Consider the following 21008-nt stretch of genomic DNA (forward strand, 5'->3'; position numbering starts at 1 on the left):
GTACAACATGCTTGACTGATTATCTTTAAGTTCTTGGAAGGATACATAATTACCTATAAATAACAATCATGAAATTAGTATATTATGATGCTGCAGGCTAAAAGTTAATTTTCCTGAACCATAAAAAGCATATACTATTTTAAAATTCAATGATTAGTATATGAAATTAAGACTCATGCGTCCGCACGGGTAAATCAAATCATAAAATGAACAGTGTATTACAAACGTAAAAAATGATGTTTAAAAATTCAAATTAGGAATGTTAAAACAAGATCAACAAAACATAATATAGATGCAATGAAACTATATATAGCAACATGATAAATTTAATATGTCTAATAACTATAAATATTTATAAATATGATTAATAACTACAAATATTTACACATATTACTTATAATTATAAATATTCAAAATATTTTTTTGTTTAAATAAAAAAGTATTGTGGTGATAGTGTCCCGTAAAAATAGTGAGTTTATGCTAATTATAAATATTTATAATATTTTGTTGATTAAAATAAAAAAGATATTGGGTTGATAGTGTCCCGTGAAAACTTGTTTGATGAATAGTTTTCAATTTTAACTGGTATATAATTTATTTAAATGCAATTATAAAATATGAAATATTAAAATTTTCATACATTTCATTTTTGCATGGATCTAACTAATTGTGTCCCGTGCATCCGCACATTTATAGTCATTTAAATAACTTTTTATTATTTATTAAAATATTGATAATTCTAGATAATCAATATATATATATATATATATCTATACGTAATTATTATGTCAAAAATAATAATTTATTATCAACTATAATTCTAATTGTAATTTGTAAGCATATCAGGAATGACATCTTTATCTAGCATAATTGAAAAGATATGTTTGACAATTGACACTGTATTTGTATTTTTCTGGTAACAGTTTTGTTCAAAAATCTAAATGATCTCACAAACTAAAGCACAAATGACAAGTATATTTTTAATTTTCTGATTTAGTTTATTTTTAATTTTCTGATTTATCAATTTCATTTTTCCAATGCTTTTTATTGAACCATTTATCACAAGAAAGGAAAATATTGAACCATTTATCACAAGAAAGGAAAATATTGAACCATAAATGCTGTTTCCAATGAAAGCTATCTGTACCCTATATATCGTGCCAGGCTTGGTTTGTACAATAGATAAAGAAAAAAAAAATAACAATGCTGGTCAAAGGTACATTGGTTGCACAAAGTATAATATATTGTATGAACCTACATTGAGTGTTTTACTGATCTTTAACAGATAATCTCCTTAAAAAACTAAATAAAAAACAAACATTAAATTACAATGTTAAGAAAAATAAATGATGCAACAAAAACACATCTATGGCTGCAAGTAGCCATTCCAAGACCAGTATCAGATAAAATTGCTATTGATTTAGCAACAATAGCAGGCATAACAACATTCCACCTGCAACAAACAAACATGAAAGGTCAAAACTTGCACAACAAATGAATAAAACAAATCAAAGAACATAAAAGTGAATGTTACTACATACTTGAAACAGACCAAAGACCAAATGAGAACAATTAGGCTGGAATAAGTATTAGGATTCTTAATCAATTTTCTCCACACCATAATCAAAATGAGTCTTGTCATAACACTTGCAGGAGGCATGTTAGTAGGCTTGGAATCAACTTGAGATCCATCTTTTGGATGAAGCTCGGTAGTTGAACTTGAACCAAGCTTGGATAACACTGGTCCATCTTTGTCCACACCATTAGCAACAGTTCTATTTCCAAAGCTAAACTCATCATGTCCAAATTCTTCGTAATCTAACAACAATCATTCAAAAAACATGAGTAAAAATGACACATTATTGAATGTAGATACAAACAAAAAAAATATAACCCCACTTAAGCTAAGGTAAATCCAACAACAACCCATATTTAGAAGAGACAATAATTCATTAGGAACAATAATAATTAAGAAAAACATGTCAAAACAAACCACCTAAACATTAAAAAAGTCAAAAGAGGGAAATTAGAGTCTAAAAATCAAACCTTTTTGGTGAACTACCCCATTAAGATGTTCATTCCCATACTCTCTGGCACCTCTAAAGACATGAATTCCACCTTCAGATACAGGTGAAACACTTGAACTCCAAACAAACATGTGAAGATCTTTTCCACCATCACCACCATGAACCTGTTAGTCTAATTAAATAGTTTTACTACTCAGTATTTTAATTCTTGGAACCTTAAAGCCACACAGTAACAAAACTTATTGATGTGTTGATGATAAGAAATGTGTTCCTATGTTGATTGAGATCTAGTAATTGTTTCAATTGACTGTAAAAATGGTTGTGTCTTCTTGAAAGGGTTTTTGAAATCGATTGCAAATGTAAAATATAAGAGAAAATGTAAACTTTTTGTCACAACGTATTCGCAAAGCAAGCATTTGAAACCGGGAAAAAATGCAAAACGATAAAATGAATCTTCCATACTTGAAAGATCCGGAAAATACAAACTATGGCAAGAGGAAAGCAACAGAGAAAATGCACTGAAGAAAGAGCAAAAACAAACACACTAAAGTTCCATAGACGAACGCGTTAGTGGGAGCAGGCGAAGTGTATGGTGGAAGATTCAAACCTGAGCTTGGGCAAACGAAGAGGTTAGAACAGTTTCCGGCGCTTGAGAGCAAAGCAATAGTTGTGTCTTCTTGAAAACAATGGCGCCTTGAAAACACAGTGAGGTGACTAATATGATATATGATTGACGAGTTGTATACATAGCCTACAATGAAATTATATTAGTCAACGTATCCACTAATCATCACGATCTCTATCACTTCTGATTGCACAAAAATTGAATTTAAGAACTTCAGCTCCATGCTTTGTGATGCCTCTTTTCGGTCTCAATGATTCTCTACAAAGAGAGCAAGTGTTGTTCTTGGTCTCATCTTGGTTTTGTATTTTGCAGAGACACACAACACATTCTTCATCTTCCTCTAAGGCAGTGTGTATTCCTCCAATTATTGGAAAGTGAAAAGCATGAAGCTTATAGAAACGATAGTAAATAAGAAAATCTAACACCCATGTGTAAACTAGTGTGAAATACTTCGTGATCATGCTTATTGATCTGTTAATTTAGTTTTGAGTTATATTCTGCTTTTTTGTGCTTACAAGAAGTGAGAACTTGTGCTGATATTTATAATTGGAAGGGATGGTTTAAAATATAGATAGATATAGAAAAATAGGATGTAGTATGGTCAGCTAGTGACAACTTATTTTAAAATAAAACAACGTGCATGCTTTATTTTTTTATTCCTTGGGTTAAGTTCTTAGCACTCCAAATTAAAGTTGTATTTTCTTGAAAATCTTGTATAATAATGATTTAAGTTTTTGATGATCTAAATAAATTTTAAACTAAACAATTAACAAGTAATATAAGTCAGACTTCAAGACAATGACCATGTGATCTTTGAAAATGCTAGTTAAAAAGTTTTTGACTTGCAATAAGCCATGTGTTCTTCATGTGACAATCAATACTATGCTATAAATAGTAAAATACTATTAATAAACAGTAGTGGTCAGCAAACACTTGCCACGTTTTTTTCTAAAACAATTGAAATACACCAAAGGAATCCCAGTTCTTTGTTCGCCAATTTGGTGGAATCGATGTTTTAAAAATTAGACCGGATATCAAGTCAGTAAAGGTATTGAATCATTGATTTATTGGTTGAAATAATGGGTCACTGGTTGAATTGTATGATTAAATCGGATATCTCGGTTAAATAGATCGGTCGTTATTACAAAACTATATAGATATAAAACTTGTCGAACCAGATGATTCTGACTCTACAAAATATAACTAACACATTTTTTGAAAATATCATATCATAAATAAATTCACAAGTTCATAATTTAAATTCAAATTTAATTTAATCAATTTACTCAAAATCAGTTATATTTAGTGCAAAATCAAACATACACTTAATCTCTGAAATAAATCTTGTCTCCCTTAATTTTTTGACCTCTTTATCATTGGGATGGAGCCTGAAAATTTAGATTAAAGGAGCAAAATAATAAATAATTAAATGTGTATAGAGAAAACTATCATTTAATTATTTTTATTTTTATTCACTTGTTAGCTTTGTGTTTGAGTTGCGAAGATATTGTATTTGGTGCAACCAAATTCAAACCCCCCTTTCTTATATTTCTCGCACCCTCAATTTTCTCATTTTTGTACAGAACAATCATAGTTCTCCTAATGCAAAATCCTAACATGCTCTCATGCCTTATCCTAATCTCCAATAAAGTTTGAACAAAATTTCTTCACAAAAATACAACATATCTTCTCCAACTTGCATGAATCAAGGAAACGTGACACGAAACATACAAGATAGAAATACCAAATTCATTTAGTTGACTTCCTCTTTACATTTCAGGTACATGAAACATTTCACTACTACAAAAGACCAGTTAACCATTCTTGGAAGAAGAATTCCACCATGGTTGGTTTCCCTGGGTAACGTATGGTGTGGTAGTGTGTGCCATCTTTACTACGACGCGCTTGTAGCTGAGGTATAAACAAAGTAGCGCATAACATATCACTATAGTATTATTGTCCAGTCATTATATAATATGGAGGTCATTGGTTTGATACTCTGAGCCAACAATTTGAGAGATTTTTAGACATGTCACAACGGTTGAACGTCCCAACCGTAGTAAAAGAGTTAGCGCACAATATTTCACCACAATTATAGCTTCCAACCGTGGTGATATATTCAACAAAGTTTATTATAACTTACATGAAATGCTTATTTCACCAACTGCTCAATAAACATATAACTTTTCAATCCAACTTAGAAATTAATAATATGAAAATTTGAGTTATATTAGAAGAACAAGTTACACTAATAAATGTTTTTAGATCTTTCTACAACCCATTATCTGCATCTCGATCTTCAAAAGTTAGAATATGGTTCAATGCTTATAATTCTTCAACCAACACTTCCTTCACTACTAGTTCATTCTGCAAAGCATTAGTAAGTTTGCAAAATGAACTAGTAACAAAAAGAAGAGTTGATTAAAGAGTTAGAAGTATTGAACCAACTTCTAACCTCCAAAGAGTGAGATGTGGATAATAGGCTGAAGAAAGATCGTAAAATATTGATCAATGTAAGTTGTTTTTTTTCTAACATAACTTGCTGATCAGTGGTTTTTACACGTTTATTTACCGTTGATTTTAGTCATTTTTACTTCATATTGTCAAGCGTTTTACTTCATTCTTCTACATTTTATGCTTTGGTTATGTATTGTACTATTTGCAGGCTCAAAGGAATAAATCGAGACAAATCAATGCAAAAAGGTATAACAAGCGGTGTTTTTAAGGAAGTGAAAAATTATGCTACAAGAGGCCTGATGCGACCACCCGTGTAACCTGACACCGGCCATGTTAGGATGAAGTGTGGCCAAGAAACTGCAAAAGAGATGAAAGTCACGGGGCTGACATGGCTCGTGTCAGCAAGTGTGAGATATGGAAATTTTAAGCATGGTTCCGACAGCAAAATTTCGCTAACAAAAAGGGCTACAACTTTGATGGAGACATCAAATCCAAATTCGAAATTTAGGGGCTGACACGGGACGTGTTACCTAACACGACCACCCGTGTCAGCAGTGCTGGGAGTGTGATTTTGAAAATTTAAGTTCAGAGGGCCAACATGGCCACCCGTGTTGCCTGACATAGACAGTGTTGGCTAAAATGATGATTTTGCTAATTTTTGTGATTTTTTTATTAAGTGTTGACCCAAAGGGACATTTTGGACAATTCGGACAAAGACCAATGGATTTTCACTATAAAGCAGAGTTTTCACGAAGGAAAAAAAAAAGAACTTTTGGATGACAAAGAATAACACGAGAGAAGACTGGAGAAGACAAGGGTTTCGGCAAGAAGGAGATTTTCATGACCTGGAGCAATTGAAGATCAAATTCCTCCCCAACACTTGTAATGTCTACAATTTATCTTTTGTATACTTTGAACCGTATGAGTAGCTAAATCCTCCAATGCTAGGGGGTGTCCCTGATTTGACATTGTAAACTCCTTTGAATTCTTATTTTCAATAATCTATTAGTTTTTCATAATTGATTTAATCGTTCAATGTTTCTAATGCTTTCCCTATCGGACCAACATGGATTGATTCATGGCTAACAATTAGGGCTGTACCCCGTTGTTAAATCCTTTGATCGATTATACTATAGTAGATATCACCTAGGACTAGGGATACCCTATGGTAACTGGAATATTCTTGATAATAATAATGCTTGATTTCACCACTAATCTCGAAGGCCATTGGGATTGGGATTGAATGTTCAAAGGTTTGCTCACTAAGGCTTTAGGAGTAAACTTTCTTAAGGACCGGTAATTGATAATTTAGAACTTGTTTTTTTAATAAGGATTCAGAGTTGTTACATGTTAATGCACACACCTACCCTGTCATGTTACTCATATTTGGCCAAGTCAATCTTTTATTATTATTTTCAATTTCATTCATAATTCCCAAACCAAAACCCCAAGGCTTTTTGTTTAATTGAATTGAAACATAACTCTATACCATCACGCAGTCCTTGAGATCGATACTATGGGATTTTCCATTATTACTACATTGGCAGATTAGTACACTTGCTAATTTATCGATCAAGTTTTTGGCGTCGTTGTCGGGGACTGCCATAGTATAGAGTTTTTTTAGTTTAGTTAAAATTTTGTTGCTCGTCAACTAAAATTTTATTTTCAACATTATTTTTGTTATTTTTTTTAATTTCAACTAATCTGCTCTAATCTTTGTATGCGAGAAAAGTCCTCAGCTGATTTATCTTTTGACGCAGAACCTGAAAGATCTTTGCACGTTAGGCTCAGAAAAGCTAAACAAGCAAGACTGGCAGAGTCAACTGTAAAACCCTTAATTCCAGAACCAGAAAAAGAGGAAGAAGCTTCTGATCATTCTGGTCATTCAAATACAGGGTCAAAATCAGATACAGAGTTAGAAACAGAGACATTTATGGGGGAACCTCAAGAAAGGCTCCTAGAAGACTATGGTATTGCAAATACACTGGGTGGGAGACTAACAATTGTCAACCAACCGGTGAATTTTCCTAATTTTCAATTGCATCCAAGCACCATCACTCAGCTTGAAAGAAAGCCTTTCATCGGAAAGGTTAGTGAACATGCAAACAAGCACTTGCAGAGATTTTTGACCATGAGCACCACTCTGAAAATTGATGGTCATACTGAAGAAGCAAAGAAGCTAAGGATGTTTCCTTTCACCTAAGAATGCTTCTATTCTCTCCCAGCAGCCAGTATCACATCGTGGGAAGCAATGGAAAAGGCCTTCCTTAATGAGTATTTTCTAGCGTCAGTCTTTCTACGAAAAAGGTATGAAATTCCGACCTTCAAGCAGAAGGAGGGTGAACCTTTGGGAGATGCCTACAAGATATTCAAAAGGAGCCTCGTAGCATGCCCAACTCATAATATGGATCATACTGCACAAATGCAAGTGTTTGTTAACAGGCTCAAAATAAAGACAAAGTAGTTGATCGATACAGCAGCCGATGGCTCAACTAATTTCTCAACATCCACTGGTATTAAGAAGATCATTGAAGCGATAGCTGCAAATGAGCATTTGGAGTTGTATAACAGGTGTACTAGCAAACCTGACAGAGTCATTGATCTGAAGTTGGAGACTTCTAAATTTAGGGTTGAAGATGTCATAACTGCAGAAGTCGAAAAGAAATTGAAGGCTATGAATATAGGTACACAACAGGTGGCTCAAGTTCAACAAGCTCAACCCGCCAACTGTGAAATTTTTAATGGTCCTTATCAAAATGTGTATTGTGTTGCAACTCCCAAACAGATTGAAGAAATCAAATTCTTGAGGCAAAATAATCCTTATTCTAACACCTATAATCCAGGGTGGAAGAATCATCCCAACTTCTCTTGGAAAGATCAACAACAACAAGGCCTTCAGAAGGCAAAGTGGGAATTAGCTATTGAGACACTAGCTAGACAATATTCTCAATTTCAAGAAGAGACAAGAAACAACCATAGAAACACAACAACCTCAATAAAAAATTTGGAGGTTCAAGTGGGGAAAATAGCACAACATCTCACTCTACAGGCACAAGGTACTCTTCCGAGCTCAATTGTGAAAAATCTGAAAGACCAAGAGAAGATTAATGTTGTCACTACAAGAAGTCAGAAAGGATCAGATCTTGAAGAAGAATAGGAAATAAATGAAAACCTAGTCATAGAGGTAGATCTAGAAATGAGAGAAAATACGAAAGAGCCCGAAGTGGTGGTACCACCGGTGAAGCTACTTGAAAAGAAAAATAAGAAAGAAACTAAATCGGTGATCAAGCTACCTTTCCCCTCCTAAGTGACGAAGATGGAGTCGAAAGAGAAAGACTTTGAGAAGTTTTCTGCAATGTTCAAAAAGTTGGATATCAACTTACCTTTCTTCGAAACACTGGAGAATATGCCTTTGTATAAGAAATTTATGAATGAAGTGATTTCAAAAAAGAGACCTGTGGGAGGTGAGCCTGAAGTGGCATCTGAAAAGTGTGGTAGAGTCTCCCCAGAAAGGAAGATCCCAACCAAGAATAAAGACTTTGGAGCGGTGGCAATACCTTGCACTATCAATGACAGAATATTCAAGAAGGTGCTAATTGATTCTGGTTCCAATGTGAGTTTAATGCCATTGTCTATCTTCAAAAAACTTGACATTGGAAAGATAAGCAAAAGTAAGACAAAGTTGAAATTTGCTAATCACACTATTAGGAAATCATATGGGGTAGATGAAGATGTTTTGGTAGAGATTGATAAGTTTGTCTTTCCAGTTGATTTCCACATCATGGACATTCCTGAAGATGAAGAGACTCATATCCTTCTTGGACGACCATTTTTGCTTACTAGTCGCTGCAATTTGGATGTCAAAAAAAGGACAATAACCGTAAAATCATTTGATGAAGAGGTAACATTGAAGGTGTTGGAAGTCAAGAAGCAAAGTGTAGGTGGCAATAATCAACCTTCGGTTGGCAATATAAAAACTGAAGGAGGGAGCAAAAATCCAAGACCGCCCCCTAAAAAAGTCTCAAGCATAGCCTTTCAGGTGGCCGTAGCTCATGCATCTACCAAAGTTCCTAAGTTTGCTGAAGAAGCCAAAAGGAAAAAGAAAGAGGAAACTCTAGGTAAAACGATGAGAGTGGGAAGTGACTCAAAGAGAAAAGTGGTACATGCGTTTCATCTTCATGAGTTGTTGGTTGCGAAAGTCACAAGCAATAAGGTGTGGAGAAGGAAATACCCTCCATAATAAAGGGTAATGGACCTTCGAGCCATGCGACGTTAAAATATGTTTCTTTTTGTTTTGTTTTGTAGTACCCTCTCTGGTGAAAGCTACGAAGCGGCAGTTGGAGTTGTAGTACCCTTTATGAGTCACCCTCTCCGGCTTGTTCTTAAACATTGGGGTCAATGTTTAGTTCAAGTTTGGGGGAAGATTTACTCGTGTCATATTATTCTGAACTTCTTACTCTCAACCAACCATCCATTCATCTCTATATACTACTCCCGATTTCTTTCTAGATCAGAAACTCTTATGAAAAACAAAAAACTCATATGGAGATATCAGAATAAATCAGTGGAAAACTTGGAGTTTCGAAGGAAATTCAGAAAGCATGTTTCAGGAGGCCTGACACGAGTGGACGTGTTGCCCAACACGGGCCGTGTCAGGAAGAGAGCTAGAGGCGAAGTTGAAAAAATTGGAAGTCAATGGTGCAACACGGGTACCCGTGTTGCAAGTCCTGGGACAAAAGCAGGAAAATGGAGAGAACAGAGAGCCAACATGGGTGCCCGTGTTGCCTAACACGGCCCGTGTTGGGTGATGACGCTGATTTCAGTGATTTTTATTATTTGTTCAAGTGGTTGGCCTGCAAAGGTGTTTTTGGGATTTCCAACCAACTTAAGTGAGTCTACACTATTTAGGAGAGTTTTCAAGATGGGATCTTTTGGCACACAAATAATTAAATGATTGAGAAGAGAAGTCGATGCAATTGGAGAAGAATGCAGAAATTTCATGAGCGGAAGCAATTGAAGCTTAAAGTTTAATTATCATCCATACTGTAATGTATTTATTTGATCTTTTTGTAATTTCTTTGGATGATATGAGTAGCTAAACCCTCCAATGCTAGGGGGTGTCCCTGATTAACATTTGTGATGATTTTGAATTCCGAATTTGGATTTGATGTCTTCATGTAGCCCTTTTCGTTAGCGAAATTTTGCCGTCGGAACAACGTCATTCCGAGTTACGAAGCTTTAGTTATGATCAAAATACTACACGCCTGTCATGATGAGAAACATGCTGAAAATTTCCAGATCTTACACTTGCTGACACATGCCGTGTCAGCCCTGTGACTTTCACCTCTTTTGAATTTTCTTGGCCACACTTGATCCTAACATGGCCGGTGTCATGTTACCCGGGTGGTCGCGTTAGGCCTCTTGTAGCATGATTTTTCACGTCCTTAAAAACTCCGTTTGTAGTACCTTTTCGCATTGATTTGTCTCGATTTATTCCTTTGAGCCTGCAAACAGTACAATACACAACCAAAGCATAAAATGTAGAAGAATGAAGTAAAACGCTTGACAATATAAAGCAAAGACGACTAAAATCAACTGTAAATAAACGTGTAAAAACCACTAATCACTTGCTTTTTCATATTATTATTTTCTAATTTAAATCGAAAGGTTTTATATTCAACGAGGGGTTGATAATAACACTCAAATCACATAGGATATAATAAACTCATCTTCTAGGACTTATTGGTTGAAAAAATGAAAGTTGTAATGTACAAGTAATAACATTAACAATAGCATAATAACATACTTATACAAATACATCATACTATTATTTGTGTTATTGTTTAGGTATGTTGATGTTTTTGTTGAGGTGTGTTGTTTTGTTAAGGTGTCGTGGCGATAACCCTTCAACGTTTCGAACACATTTGGAAACATGCAACGGAAATATAAATAACATACAACAAGTGTCATCACACACTCCCTATACATTAGGCTCATTGTAGCGGAAACACCATCAAACCAAGTAATAACAACATCGAAACTCCTGAAATTTAGTCTCATGATGATTTCCACTTCCATAACGTAACTAAAGCGGATTTGTATTGTTCAACTCTCAACAACTTCAAAATTTCAACAAACATGGTATTAAACTTCAACAATAAGCTAAAAATATAATAAAAATGCCCCTTCCCGATGTTACAAAATTAGAGCACTAAACCACTAGAAACATGATAAACAAATGAAAATAACTCCAAGAGCTATTTCCCACTCACATCAACAAGCTATACTCCCGAGTATATGCAAGATGTCCATGGTGGACAACATCAAAGCAAAGGGGGTGAGAATTCACTTAAATAAATTTGATGGTATAACTGCAAGGTAGAATACAAACATCTACACATATTCTACATCAATCACATAATCATATTCTCACACCCAACTAAACATAATACACAATCACAATCACGCATACAACTCATTTATGCGATGTGACTCATGACAACAACTCGACTCATATGCATGTGGTATCAATTAACGAAGGTTCTTCTTACAAAATGGGTCCAGCTTTCTAGACCCTCAACCCACCTTTGTAGGTTCGGGACAAGCCACCAGTCCACCCTTTTAGAATTGTAACTTGCCTATTTCAACAACAACGATACAAATGATGCATGACATACAACCTAGCTATGCAACAACAACATGTTTATAACCCCCCATTTGAACCATAAACAACAACGATTATGTACTTCCACATAATTAACCATAAAGCATAAATAGTGTGCATTCCATGCAATCATGAAACAACTCAGTAATCACACAAAACTCAATCAACATGTTTAATAATAACACATAATTGTTACAACTCAGTAATCATGTTCAACACAACATTATTATCAACATCTAAGCGTTTTCATCAATCGTCTATCAATTCTTAAAATCGATTAAAATCATGTTTAATCATCAAGTCATATTAAAACAACATCAAATAGTAGCTAAACAGTAGGCCAACAACCAATTAAACTCAAAAATCAAAGACGGTAAGTTTATTCCAGAAACCGGGCGAATTACGCCCTCTCTGGCAGCATGACAGACTACCCGTCACTGACCCAAAACCCCATGACGATCCACCCGTGACGGAAGACTCACAACTTGAGCCTGGAGACCATGACGATTTACCCGTCAGACAGCTGACGCCCGTTAGCGCCCTCAAAGGCCATGACGACCAGGTCGTCAGACAGGTGACGCCCATCACCAAACTTCAATTTGTAAAGTTTGTTTTTTGCTATGACACAGAACTCCAAATTTTCACTTCTAGAACCTAAACTCGAGTCAAAACATTGCATGCATACCATATACACATCCATATAATATTATTGCATCAAATTAATACCATTAATCAATTATTTCCATGACTTCACAAAATCCATATAATCTTCAAAACTCATCAATTGCTTCCCAACATCAACCGTCCCCAAACAGGATTTATACTAAATAATTAAATCGTTGACGAATTTTTAATTTATATCCATGTATTTTCTTTTTTCTTAAATAACTCTTAGATGTTAAAATTTGTTATTTGGTATTATTATCTGAAATTAAAATCTTTAAGAAAATCCCAAAAAAAAATTAACATTCAGAAAAAGTTTTAAAATTAGTACAAAGATGCAAAAACTTATTAATTTACATTGACGATTTAAATATTTAAATCAAATTTTAAATTTATAATATCACATAATATCACATCTTCATCCATTTACTAAATAATAGGGTAAGAATAGTATGATTGATAAGATGAATAGAAAGTCTACAATGAAAATTATATTGATAAGTTAAATAGAAAGCGTAGAATGAAAATTATATTAGTCAACGTAGCCACCAATCATCACGATCTCTATCACTACGGATTTTACAAAAGTTAAATTTAAGAACTTGAGCTCCATGCTTTGTGATGCCTCTCTTTGGTCTCAATGATTCTCTACAAAGAGAGCAAGTGTTGTTCTTAGTCTCATCTAGTTTTTGTATTCTGCAAAGACACACAACACATTCTTCATCTTCCTCTAAGCCAGTGTATATTCCTCCCATTTTTTGAAAGTGAAAATCATGGAGCTTATAAAAAGGATAAATAAGAAAATCTAACACCCATGTGTAAACTAGAGTGAAATACTTCATGATCGTGCTCATTGATATGTTAGTTTGTTTTGGGTTATATTCTGCTTTTTGCTTACAAGAAGTAAGAACTTGTGCTGATATTTATAATTGAAATGGAAGTTTGAAAATAGGTGAATTCTTATTTACCCAACTCAAAAAGTTGGGTAAGATTACCTTTAGTGTAAAATGCATTGAAAGCATCAAACAATTATTCTATATAATAAATAATTAAATACACAAAAATTAAATGGTGTCATCTGATTGGTGGAAGGTACACTACCCATCTTTTTGTGATGGGTAGAGAAGTTGTCCCCTTGAAAATATAGATAGATATATAAAAGCAGGATATAGTATGGTCAGCTTATTTAAAAATAAAACAACGTGCATGCTTTATTTTTTAATTCCTTGGGTTAAGCTCTTAACATTTCAAATTAAAGTTGTATTTTCTTGATAATCTACTATTATAATAATGATTTAATTTTTTAATAATCTAAATAAATTTTAAACTAAACAATTAACGAGTAATATAAATCAGACTTCATGACCATGACCATGACCACGTGATCTTTGAAAATGCTACGTTAAAAAGTTTTTGACTCGCAATAAGCCATGTGTTCTTCATGGGACAATCAATAATATAACATAAATAGTAAAATACTATTAATAAACACTTGCCACATTTTTTTGAAACAATTGAAATACACAAAAGGTTTATATATACGTTACCAGTACCAATGTTTTAAAAACCGGACCGGTCATCAAACCGGTAAGGATACTGGGTCACTGGTTCATCGGTCGAACCACTGGGTCATTGGTCGAACCGCATGAGTAAACCGGATAAAACCGGATTAAACCTATCATTATAATAAAACTATATAGGTATAAAACTGATCGAACCGGATCATTAAATTTCTAAAAAATATATAATTAGCACTTAAAAGCTGATCCATTAACATCATAATCTATAAATAAGGCTCTTAAAAATTACAAATTCAAAAGTTGTGCATTAGGTGCTGAAAATACTCATAATCCATATAATTTAAGGCTCTTAGATAGCATTTCAGTATACTCCTAAAGTCTTTAGACTGCAACAAAAATATATTCTCTACATTATTTTCAGTAACTCACTTTCTCTAATATATTCACCATATCAGAGTATTAGACTGCATTTTAGTATCTCACTTTCTCTAATATATTCACCACATTGTCATTATTTTCAGTATCTCACTTTCTCTAATATATTCACCATATCAGAGTATTTGACTGCATTTTAGTATCTCACTTTCTCTAATATATTCACCACATTGTTTTAGAAAGTTTTTTCCATGGCAGTAGACAATAATACAAGACCTCCATATGATAGTTTTTTAGAAAACAACAATAATACATTATTACAACTCATCATTCTTATGATCAAATAAAACAACAAATTATAGAGTTCAAAACCAAAAAAAACACTCCACTGCTATCACAACAATAATAATACATTATTACAACTCATCATTCTTATGATAAAATAAAACAACAAATTATAGAGTTCAAAACCAAAAAACACTCCACTGCTATCACAAGATTAATTCAATCTTGTAATTAATTCAATCTATCACAAGATTTAAACACCAAATACTCTTGTATAAAATATACTCATAAAACAACAACAACAAATTCCAACAATATAATCTTGAACTAACCCTAATATTGATTAGATATGAGAATAAAAAACGAAAAAACTTACGGTGGTGCGGCGGGATGAAACGGCGGCGTAGTGGTGTTCAGAAAATGGAGGCGCGGTGGCGTTCACGAATCGGCAGCCAATCGGTGGCGTTCACGTTCTGGGAATGCTACTGCTATGGTCTTGTTCACTATTTTGGAAATGGGTGGAGTGGATGGTTTTTGGTTGGATAGAATGGTACTGATAGTGATAAGTTTTAATTTTTCTTTTTTTTTTCAAGTTAAAAAGTTCAAAACGACTGTGTTTTGAGTAAAAAAAGAGAAAAAAAAAAGTGCATCAGAACCGCCGGTTTCTATGAACCACCGGTTTTCCGGTTTTAACCGGTCCAATCCGGTTTTCACGGTTTTCCACCGACCCAACGACAACAGCAATCCAGTTATCAGACCAGACTGGTTACTGGTCCGGTTCCCGGTTCAACCGGTCCGACCGGCCGGTCCGGTCCGGTTTTTAAAACATTGACCAGTACTTTCTTCGCCAATCTGGTGGAATACTTAATGTATGTTCCGTCGAGAGGGCAAAATAATTCTAAATGTGTATATTGAATTATAAAAACGATTTTAGAGTGAATCGTTTTCATAAAGTAAAATTCATATTATGTCTTTAGAAATTAGGTTTAATGGATATGCACAAACATTATAATAATTTTTCATATTCATTTAATAAAAGAATCATTAATTTGTCTTTTTATTAAATTTATTTTAAAATAAAAAAGTGGTTTAATTAGATAAAATTATAATTAATTGACAATATAAAATTATTTTATACTGTCAGTACATCACTAATTTTCACTAAGAATTATTTAAACATAACTTATTTTAAGTTAAACTCACTTTTAATTAAAATTAATTTTATAGAATCAATTCACTCAAAAAATTCAGTTATATTTAGCGCAAAATCAAACATACATTTAATCTCTCTATGTGATAAATTTTGTCTCTCTTAGTTTTTAATGATTAAATAATTTCATAAATAATTTTGTATCACTTTTTAATCATTACTTATAAAATATTTTTATCACTTTATAATTATTACGTATAATTTCATAAAAGTCATTTAATTATTTATGAAATTATTTTTTATCATTGTATCACTTTTTACATTACTTATAAAATATTTTTCACATTTAGATTTGTGAGAATATATGTGTAATTTTTATATTGTTAAATAATATATATTCCAATTGAATTATTTTTAAAGAATAATATATTACTTTTATTTGTAAAATATGTATTATTAGTAAAAATATTATTACTACAATAGTTTTTTTAAGTACGTAGACAAAATAACAATAATCACAAAAAAGAAAATACAGAATTATACTATCAGTTTAGCTAGACTTTTTTGACATTATTATTACATTTTTATTGATAAAATACAAATTATAGTTTATAACATATAAAGTATAAATAAGTAGACCAAATATACTTATCTATCCTATTGTATCATGATTTTTAATTTTGCAGAATTTAACATGAACAATTCACAATAATTTATATCAATTTCATGAATCTAAATACTACTGTGTTATACTTAAATTCAATAACACATTTTATGAAATAGAAGTTATATATTAGAAAATTAAATTAATTTGATTTTATACAGTGTATTATTAATCTATCCGTTAAGCTAGTAGTATTGTCCAATCAATATATAGGGAAGAATTAACATATATGTGTAGATTTTAGTGGGGGCATAAGCCCACATTCAACTTTGAATAGCTCTGTCCCTGCTCTCATCGCCCTCTTGCGCTTCCTCTGAATCATTGGTTCGATCAAGGTGTTAAGGGCAAGGAGATGGCATACAAATTTGATATCAAACTTTTTCATGAATGAAGGAGCACAAACAAATAAATCTATGTTTTGCCGGATCAAGGAAGTTAACTCTTTTTCTTCGTTGTTTGTAAGGAAAGTGCCCAAGTTTTTTATTGAGAATTTGAGCAATGTTACCCAGATTTTTTCAGATCTTCCACGGGCATCAATCCTTCATCTATATATTGTGCTTCGGTGTCTAGGTTGACGAAGTTTACTTCATGAAAGTTGGACTTTGGTGTGGCTGGGGCAACCATTGCCTTCTTCTTTATCCTCAAAATGTATTAGTAGCTCTTTAAGATAGTTTATAGATCTCTTTTAGATTGTTACATCATGGCAAATAAAGCTTTGATAGGGCAACCTCTAGCATATTGAAGGTGAGGCACCTAATGATGATATTGTAAGAAGAAGGGGTGTCGATGACAAATTATCTTAATTTAATATTCTTGGATATCTCACACAGCTCAAACATGGTTTTTGGGGAAATGTAACCCCTAACTTAGACATATTCTCCCGAGAATAAGAGGCGTCGATGACAAATGATCTTAATTTAATATTCTAAGATGCATATTTCTCGAAGAAGTTGATTTCAGGCTCAAGATTTGAATTTGGTTGCGGAGGAGAGTCCACAATGTGAATTACATAGCACGAGTAACTTCTTTGGGAAAAACCAGATTCCCTTTTTCCAGGGAAGCCTTTATCGATAGTGTTGAGTGTGTTATGGACTAGTATATCCTCTCTTGTTTTTTCTAACTCTTTGTCCCTCCTAGGTCGGGAGCTTCTAGGTTTATCCCGTCCTGAAGGGAGAGACATACATCCTGACTTCTCTGAGGTTCCTTAGACAAATCTTTCTTTGATAAGGCATATTATTTCCTTATTTAAATGATAGAAGTCATTTGTATGGTGACCTTTTATTTTGTGGTATGTACACAACTTTTTCGGCTTGTTCCCCATAACCTCCCACTTTGATGTTGGAGGAGGCAAGATAAAGTTTGTGTGAGTTATTTCACGCTAAATTTTCTCCCTTATTGTTAGGTGAGGCGTAGCTCTCCATTGGCCTCCCTCTGCATTTGAAGGTCGTTTTATCACGCACGAGTGACATGTAATAGTTTATGCACTATTGTTGGGGGATTCAGGTACCCTAACACCAGGCTCCATTCATGCATCAGTTAATTCATTCCATAATCTGTGCCTTAGAATCAATAAACTTTTGGACAGAGGACTCATTGAAATGCCCGACTTTCAATCCATAATGTAAAGCTCCAAAAAATGTTTATAGGTTGGAATAGACCACATTGATTATGGCCTCGTTAAACCAGGTTAGGTACTCTCTCAAGGATTAAAAATGCCCACAGTTGACATTGAACAAACTAGCTGTTGAAATCATGTGTTGTTTCTTCGGTGAGAACTAATGAATATGTTTTCTTGAGAGATCTTGGTAGTTTGTTATCAAGAGCCTAGGCATGTTCATTTACCATTTCAATATCACCTCTTTGAGCGTTTCGGATATGAGCTTACATTTATGGGAGTCGGTGGCACGTATTATCACCATATGGAAATTGATAACAGTGATGTGCTCTTGGGAGTCGCTATTCCAGTCAAATGCTACCAACGACGGCTGTTTGAAATTCTTCTAGTACGAGTGTTTCCTGGATTTCACTAGAGATAGGAAGTGGATCTAGGATCTTTGTACTGTCTGGTGGATCGACCTCATGTCATTGTTTCTGAAGAGGACAACGTTGTCTTGTATGGTTTTATTTCAGCGACGTAACTCTTGCAAAGTAGCCTGCATCTTCGTTATGGGTCCTTCATTGCCACTAATGCTGCGGGCGGTGCCACTTCTCACCATTGTCATACAATGATTTGGGCATCAAAGGTTTAGATGAGAGTGTGGTCCAGATAAGTTTTATTGGGCCTAAAGGTGGATGCCAATTGTGCTTGGGGGTTGAAGAGTTAGTAGACCGGGAACTTTGAGGTCCAACCAAAGTTATTTCAGTCCACACCCCCATAAGCACATAGTCTGAAAGACTTATGTGGTTAAGATAAAACATCACTATCCAGAGCTTCCCAAGAAAGGGGCCTAAAAAGGCAATGTAGTTAAGAAAAGACATATTAGTCAACAACCCCTCAAATACAAGATTTGAAAGGACGAGTTACTTAAGGTATAACATCATAGTCCCCATGTCATTTTAATCATGAAATTGACAATATGTTTATGGTAATAAATTTTAAGATAAATGTTATTTTAACACCCTATTAGGTGACCAACATTGTATTACTATATAGTTTTTTTATAAGCAAAGATGTATTAATAAGATGCACAAGGGGTGCACAACCCATTACATAAAAAGCATGAAATCAAAGAGAGTTAACATCCACCCATCCTAAGAAAAATAATGACCCAGAAAATGATTCCATTCCGACCAAACAAAATCGAATAACCCCCTTTTTCCTACGACCAACCATTCCCATGATAACAATTTAATCATCCCGCTACTATCAAAATGATTCAAAATACCCCCCCTCAAAAAGGATAGAATTCCTACACAACCAAATAACCCAGCAATAGGTCAAGCCAAAAAACCAACCTATACTAACATTAAACTTTTCACTACAACATACCTCCAAAGCTTGCAAACGGTCGACAATGGGTCCGTCAAAATCGATTAGGTCCACCCGAAGCCAATGACAAAGATTATTTCACCACCGCTTGACAATAATACAACCACCAAAAAGATGCTCCAAGTCTTCATTGCACAAGAAACAAAGAGGAAACACCAAGTCATGAACACACACTAAAATACTCCGCCTTGCCAAATTCATCCTCGTCAGAAGCCTATTTATGAGCAATTTCCAACCAAAAAAAGATATTTTACTAGGAACTTTAGTCGACCAAAGCTTCTTGTGAATCTTACTCCAATAACTATCCGCCACTTCTTCCACATTTAGGACCTTCGAAATAACCTCGTAGCAACCTTTGACGGAGAAACCTTCCTTATGTCTATGCTAAAGAAAACCATCCATCCTCTCCCTCAACGGGATCACCGAATGGAGCAAGGTGTAAAGCTCTGAAAACTCATCCACTTCACCTGAAGAAATCTCACACACAAAGAAGTTAGGATACTAAATCCACTCGTTATCCACCCAATGCCCGAAATCCGCCACTTTCAATAAACCCGGATCGGCAAGGCCCATTAGCGAAGGAAATTGGACAGCTAGATGTGCTGTCCCAAGCCACACATCATGCCAAAAATCAATAGTATTTCCACTCCTAAGCTTACACTCTATAGAGTTCTTGAACCAATTATCCGAGAATGATTGTTTCGAAACACCAACCGAGCATAAGTCCCTCCACCAAATAGAATGATTCTTGGAAAGAAAAGAGTTTCCGTCATTAAGCATGGAATTCTTAACATCACCTTACCTACAAAAAAGAATGTTAGTCCAAAAAGAATTGCCCTCCTCTAAAATCCCCCACTTCCATTAACATAGTAGAGCAAGATTAAAGAGACCACAATGTTTTACACCTAGCCCTCCCTCCTCCTTCGATAAACAAACTCTATTCCAATTCATCCAACAAATCTTCTTACTATCTTCCTCCCCTCCCCAAAAAAAAGTTCTTTGGATCGAGATTAATTCCCGAATAACGGCTTGAGGAGCTTTATAAAAAGAGAACCAAAAAATAGGAATACTCGACAAAATAGAACTAAGAAGAACCACACGGCCTCCCACAGATATATGCTTATTATGCCAACACAAAATTCTTCTTCTTAACTTTGAGATCAACGGTTTCCACATCTCGGTTCTCCTAGAATTCACACCAACGGGAATTCCAAGAAACATGAAAGGTGTTGATCCAATTTTTCAATTAAGAAAATTTGCCGCCGCACGCATAAAATCCTCATCCAAGTTCCTCCCCATAATCCTACTCTTGGACAAGTTGAATCTTAGACTAGAAACCAACTCAAAACCTCGAAGAATCGCCTTAATGAACCAAAGATTACTCCAAGAATCATCTCCAATCAAGAGGGTATCGTTGGCAAATTGAAGAATTTCGTAATGAATGCGATCATCCACCCTAAATCCATGGTATTCACCCGAAAGAAAAGCATTATTCATCAAAGTCACTAAACCTTCCGCCACCAATAGGAAAAGAAAGGGAGAATGCGGGTCACCTTGGCCAAGACCCCTATGAACCTCAAAATCCTTAG

The 21008-nt window shown here is 34.3% G+C and overlaps 1 long non-coding RNA gene across 1 annotated transcript; it reads right to left on the bottom strand.

Annotated features, from left to right (window-relative positions):
• Positions 1–13983: 13983 nt before the first annotated feature.
• LOC131620630 (uncharacterized) lies at positions 13984–15147 on the bottom strand. The gene is made up of 2 exons (XR_009289208.1): positions 14993–15147; positions 13984–14111 (listed from the first exon to the last, which is right to left on the bottom strand). It is a non-coding gene; the product is annotated as an uncharacterized LOC131620630 (long non-coding RNA).
• Between the last annotated feature and the right edge of the window lie 5861 nt (positions 15148–21008).

This window comes from Vicia villosa, linkage group LG7 (assembly GCF_029867415.1).
Source record: "Vicia villosa cultivar HV-30 ecotype Madison, WI linkage group LG7, Vvil1.0, whole genome shotgun sequence".
Lineage (NCBI taxonomy): Eukaryota > Viridiplantae > Streptophyta > Magnoliopsida > Fabales > Fabaceae > Vicia > Vicia villosa.